Source organism: Helianthus annuus, chromosome 3 (assembly GCF_002127325.2).
Source record: "Helianthus annuus cultivar XRQ/B chromosome 3, HanXRQr2.0-SUNRISE, whole genome shotgun sequence".
In the NCBI taxonomy this organism is placed as follows: domain Eukaryota; kingdom Viridiplantae; phylum Streptophyta; class Magnoliopsida; order Asterales; family Asteraceae; genus Helianthus; species Helianthus annuus.
Window position 1 is genome coordinate 59,581,229 of NC_035435.2, and position 7,162 is coordinate 59,588,390.

Below are 7,162 nucleotides of genomic sequence, written 5' to 3' on the forward strand. Positions count from 1 at the left end.
CAAACCATTCCCTTAACCCCCGACCAGGTAGCCAACATATCTCTATATAGACCATAGAGATATGAATGGTGCAAATCTTTTATTTTATATAGACAGTAAAATAACGCCAAGACACCACGGACAAATGATAAGGAAGTTTCACCTTCAACATAAGAAACTAGTTATTAAAGTCATTAATACAAAACCAAATAAAATGTGCGAAAAGAATATAAAACAAAAGAATTACACTAAATGCTTGTCTTCACCAAGTGATGTAAGAGACTTAGGCAAACATGGCTTTTGATTGTCAAGAACTCTTACTATCAATCTTGGATCCCGAGACAACTATACACACTCTATAATGGATGATGGATGGTGGTGGTGGATGTGGGTGTTGTGATGGTAGTGGAGTGTGGGTGAAGTGGGACAGAGGTGGTTTGCCAAGGGATGCTTTTGAAATGAACCAAGCATCTCTATTTATAGCCTGCACAGAAGCCCGGACACGGCCCCGTGTCCATTGGACACGGCCCTGTGTCCATCCACTTTCTCTTTTTTCATTAATTGCAGTTTGTCTGTATTAGTTGACCACGCCCCCGTGTCCGCTGGACACGGCCCCGTTTGCAGAAGCGTATCTGTACTATTAAGATTTGCTTAGATTCTGCGAATCTTAGCGTTGACCACGACCGTGTTGAGCTGGGCACGCCCCCGTGTTGGGAAATAGAAGCTTCTATACTTTGTCTTTTCTTCAGACACGTGAGCATGCCCCCGTGTCCACTGGGCACGGGGCCGTGTTCATCCTTCTGGTTTCTTGTTTTTGCTTGGGAAGATGCTGTCGAGGGGTCGGGCATGCCACGTTTCTTCCTTTTCTTGTATTTATGTTAGATTTAGATGCATTTTTGCTTCTTTGTTCATTTAAGCTCATTTAACCCTGAAAATACAAAAGGAAGATAAAAGCACACTTTTTCCAACATTAGTACTAAAAAGGGTTAGTTTTATGCCTCATTTGATATAATTTATATGTTGCATTTTGCACACATCGAGAACCAGAGAAAATCGGTCAAACACACATGCACGAATAAAAAATAATGTTACTGGCAGTCTGAACACGGGGTCGTGCCCACCTGACACGCCCCCATGCCCAAATGCCCAGATACAAAAAATTAATAAGGACACGGCACAGGGCCATTCTGCATCAGCACGGGGTAATGGCCAACTGACTGTTGGGATATAAAACCCTCAGTCTTCACTTTTTAAACACAACACGGCCCGCTTTCTCTGCCACTCCGGTTCCTCCCGATTTTCAGACAGTTTTCGACGTTCGATCACTCCAATACGACTACAAGGTATGATTCTAACATCATGATAGTTAGTTTAACAATTTTCATGTAGTTTAACACCAAAAATTCGGGTTTAATGTAGGGTTCTTGAACTAGACCCGTACCAATCTCGAATTTTTGTGTTGTCTTAGCACAGGGTCGTGCCCAAACTTAAACCCAAGACACTGGGTTGTGTCAAACACACACGGGGCCATGTCTGAACACTCTGATATCATATTTTTACATATTTTTCATACGTATCAACCGTCTTACTTGTTCTTTCTTGTAGGATGGCTCCACACAAATTTCTGAGGTTCAAAACTTCTGAGTTGGAGTTCCAAACACAATTCGAAACCTTGCAAGCACGTCATGAAGAGAACCTGAGGCAGGTTTGTTACGACACGCTCGAGACAGTGGGACAAAGGGAGAGATGCAATGCGCTAGTGACTGGTCCACTCCGAATCTTTCTAGAAACCCAGCTCCGGTCCATACATCAATACAATATGGAGTTCTTAAGCACACTATAGTTCCAAAGGACCGAACCAGATTTTTTTGAATTAGGTGCTGTGGAGTTTAGATGCGGGGCAGAATGGTACAGCATTTCAGTCGTCCAATTCGGTATCAACGTCAGCCTATATACCGAAGAGGACGCGGCTGAACCAGAGCTTACCGAAGCCATTCGTGAACTACCAGACAACCTTCGCCAGGCTGCATGGGCATTGATTGGCGATGGACCATACAACCTGAGTTCAACCAAGAGCGCAAAGATAAGGGACCCTCTCGTACGCTACATTCATAGAGTCCTCAGTGGTTCTTTATGCCAAAGGGACAACAGTGGTGGGGTGGTGAATTTACAGGAGCTTACTATCCTCTATTGTCTCATGACTCACCAACCCATCGATGTCGCCCACATCTTGCTCAGGAACATGGCTGCCAACGCCACCATGGACACCCAAAAACCGATCTTTTTAAGGGAAGGATCGCTAAGTTATTCAAGCACTTCATTCAGTGAACCCCATCATCGTTCAACTAAGGTGTCAGTACTACCAAGGTTGATTTCGCGGTTTGCCGTAGCATGAATCTCATCATTGATTGTCCCAACGGTACCATGCGCTTTAAGGATGCAAGAAGTCGTGCTTGGAATCCAAACGACCCGGACATGATCTTGGCGATCGAAGATATACCAAACAGTCCTCGTCCCCGACAATTCCAGGGGTCCTCATCTCAAGGAGGAGCTAATTTTCCTAACCTTATGAATTTGTATAACATTATGATGGAAACCCTCCAAGTCTTGAAAAATGCTTACAGCTTAGGCAAAAGCTAAAGCACCCGGATAGGCGGCATAGAACGCGACATCATTTCCATGCAACATGATATCACCTACATCCGGAATCATATGGTGGTTCAAGATGATGATGAGGAGGAGGAGGACGAAGGGCAGCGAATGGATTCTAATTAGGCGGTGTTGGTGGTGGGCGACATGATTGACGTGCAGGTTAAATCTCTCACCCTTTTGAACAATCTGACATTTCCTCGGGTTGCGTCCCGTTTAAGACAATTTACTTTCTGTTAGACAATTTTATTTTCTGCGTTTTAGTTTTTATGTTTAGATGATGTGGCGGTGGTTAGACTTAAACACTCGTAATCTAGGTTTTATGATGGTTTTGTTGTAATTATGTTGTGTTGTGGTAGTATTGTAGAACGCAGGTACCATGGGAGGCTTGGACACACTAAGCATAGTGGTCTCCAAGCCCGGAAACCAGGAGCTAAACGTCAAAAACCTGCATTTTTAACTGAAACAGACAAGCAGCACGGGGTCGTGTTCACCCAACACGCCCCTGTGCCCAGTCCACTGATGTCAATAAGTTTGTCTCCAAAAGTGACACGGGCCATGCTCACTAGGCACGATCCTGTGCTCAATCCACTCTTAGTTTTCTAAAAACCCAGTAACTGGCACTTTGAGCATGAGCCGTGTCCATTCAACACGCCCTCGTGTCCAGTGCCCAGTAACTGCGAAATTTTGTTATTTTTCCGCACTTTCTACATATTCAACCTAAATAAATCCTTTTTGGGGCACATTGGGGACAATGTGTAATTTAACTGCGAAATTTTTGTATTTTTCATAACTTTTTACATATTCACTTATCTTTTTATTAGTTTAAAAAGCTTTTCTCAAAGTTTGGTTTGATTAGACGTTGACGACAAGCCGGTACTAAAAGCTTTTGTGTCCTTGGACGACCTCGGTATCTTGCGATCACTATACTACGTCCTCGATGGGTATACTTGCCCCAGCGTGTGTGTAGAGTGATAGTAGAATATCGTGTTTTATAAATTTAAACTTGAAATCGGTGAGTAAAAAAAGAGCTAAAAATATAACTAAAAAATATACACACCCGCACGCACGTCAGTGCGTGTTTAGAATGAATATATATGTATTATCACATAAGGCACAAATAAACAAGTTAACACGTATACACATAAGTTCTTAATAACTCTTTTACATGGTTAAGATTCATTCTCATTTTGAATCTTTGGCTTCACGAATTTTGGGATTTTTAATTCTCAAATTTTTTTTGTTGAAGTCTAGTGTTTTCTAAGAAAACACCTAGTTCACTAACAACCATTGGCTCTGATAACAACTTCTGTCACACCCCTAAAACGTCACAGCGGAAATACAAACGTGGCGGTGACGGAGATTGGTACCCATTAAAGTCTTTATGGTCGATGCTGTAGTTATTTTGGACATTTTAAAAACATAGTTTTTAAGATTACCACATTCATCACCAACAAGTCATAGTTTGTTTTACCCTTAGGGGTCTTATTACACACGGTCTCATAAATTCAAAAGTGTACAAACATTATTTTAATATATAAACATCACACACCCACATGATAACGCAAGCCAATATTCTCCGAAGCCGAACTCATGTACCTAAAGAACACGTAAAAATCAAGTGTCAACACAAAGGAGTGTGAGTTCACATATCAAATTTATCACAACTTGTGTAAGGAAAATTTTTCTTGATAGGAACATTTTAATGTTTTAAAATATTCACATATGTTTAAGAAAGACCATTTTATTTCCCTTGTAAAATGTCATGGTAGAAATCATTAGGATTGGCACTACCACCGTATTCCTTATGAAAACTATATTCACTGATTTAATTTTAATTATTAAATTTTTGTTATAACTTCAGTTTCGTAAGTTTGCAAGACATTACGAGCTACATAAAACGAATGAGGTTTTAATCCATGCTAGACAATTAAAGAATTCAAATTCTAGATTGGAGCGACCGATCACGACGGGGTAGTCAACCCAATAGATCTATTAACAATTCCACGCGTTTTTATACTTAAGTGATTATAATGGCTATGATGCATCTTGTGCCCTTTCATAAATTCACAAATACATATAACCTACTTAATAACATTTTAATATTTGATGTTGTACAAATCCCGACATCCCCCACACAATGTAAGCCTATGCTGTTACTTACACTCTTGAGATTTGGCAAATTTGTCCCAACATAGATTTAAAAATGTTTTTAAATCCTTACGATCGTTATACCCATAACATCGTAATTTTTCCTCATTTCTCCCCGAAACATATTTATTTCATTAAAACTTGTTTTTCTCGAAAACAGTTTAAGTCATACACCTTTCTGAATCCATGTTTTTCCACAAAACACATTATAATACTTTAAAAATCATATTTTTCCATGAAAATACATTTTTATGTAATTCAAAAGCATATTTTATATGAAACATATACTTTTCTTTTAACGACGTGTTCTTCTCCCAAAACAGTATATAAAACAGTAAAAAGACGGGTTTCTGTGACACTTACTAAAACACATTTATTTAAAAGCGTGTTTCATACTAAAACATTTAATTACCCTTTTTAAAGGGGTGTTCTTCCCCCAAAATAGTATATAAAACAGTAAAAAGAGAGGTTTCTGTGACATTCACTAAAACACATTTATTTAAAAGTATGTTTCATACCAAAACATTTAATTACCCTTTTCAAAAGGCGTGTCCCCCCCCCCCCAAAAAAAAAAGTATATAAAACAGTAAAAAGAGGGGTTTCTGTGACACTCCCCTTTGGGTGCGTTTTTAATAGCGCAATACCTCAGATCAAATCCACATATCCTAATTTAGATAGGAATAATTTAATAACTAATTGTTCTACAAACAATCAAGTTTCTCCAATACTTAGGATTTTCACATATCTTTGAGGTTTTTATGAAAAGTCTTTGTTTTCAATTATGTTGGCATTTATATATATATATATATATGTATGTATATATATGTATGTATGTATGTATATATATGTATGTATGTATATATATGTATGTATGTATGTGTTTTCATATACGTATACATATTAAGATTTTCGTGATTTGAACGATTTTGTTGGTAACTCTTTATTATGTCTACTTATTCACAATATATATCTACGAGTTGCGCTTCGTAATATACATACATAAGTATGGACATATTCGGTATATATATCGTAACTCATGTATTACGTTATTTCACAAATATATATCATACTTAAACACTTAATATATATCAAATAACTTATCAAGTTACTTCAAACATCATTTTCGTGTTCATCACAAATTTTCACACATAATGCGATTTCTGATCTAGTTTACCGTTTCTACCGTACAAACACTTAAACATAGCATCATTTCATATTATCATGAAATCACTTAACAATTCACATTACACATACTCATATTCACATATCAATCTATATCACACAAAGTTCATTCTTAAACATGCCGTTTTCGCGTACATTGAAATATGCGTATTTTATCGTTTCGGTAGCGTTTTTAGGCGTCGGAAGTCACGTATGACCAACCAATCACCAAAATTACTTAATATAAGTTAAAATACTTATATTTATCACAAAATATCAGTCTATAATCAGATTTAAAATAGTTTTTCAAAAATCACTTAAAAAGCCAATTTTTACCGTTTTTAACGCATAGTTTCGTACCGAACTTTACCGTTACCATCCCAAATTATCTTAACTTGATATTTTAACATAACACATTTTATCTACTGATAAAAACAATAATTTTACTAATGATAATGCAGGTCTCATGAATAACACAAAAATCATGCAAATTTCACCCGAATTACTACTTTTCAAGCTACATGTACAACATGCAAAGCTACCAAGTTTATGACATAATTTTTATAACTTAAAAATAGATCATATAGCTTTATTTTACATGTTTATATTCTGATTTGTATGTATATTTATCATACCATAACAATTCCATTTTATTACGATCATTAAATCATCCTACAAGTCTAGGTACAAGCACTTTATGCACATTTACTTTACAATCATCACACAAGACTAATCAATCTTATTCTTACATTTATTATGATATATGACATATCCATATTTCATTCTTGATCAATCATTCAATAATCATTGAAAAATCATCAAACACATGCATATAACTAACATTTAAGAACATGCATTAACTTACAAATTCACATACATAATTACAAATTTTCAGCCATATGCATGTATGTATATAAATTTTCAAAATTCCATTTTACTTTATTTACTTCAAATCACAAGGCTTTGAAATAACATCTTTTATAAGACCATAGGGTATGGTTTGGGTAGTCCCTTTAGGGACTATCCGCCACGTAGGCGCCACGTCACATTCGATGAAGGACCATCCAAAGGGGACTACCCAAGGACTACCCAAGGGTGTGGTGACTACCCAATAATAAAAAACTAATCTTCATCAATTATAAAAGACATTACGTTTATGTTTAAAACAAAGCTTAAACCATTTTAAATATGTTATTAAGTATAGGGGCCAATTATGTAAAAT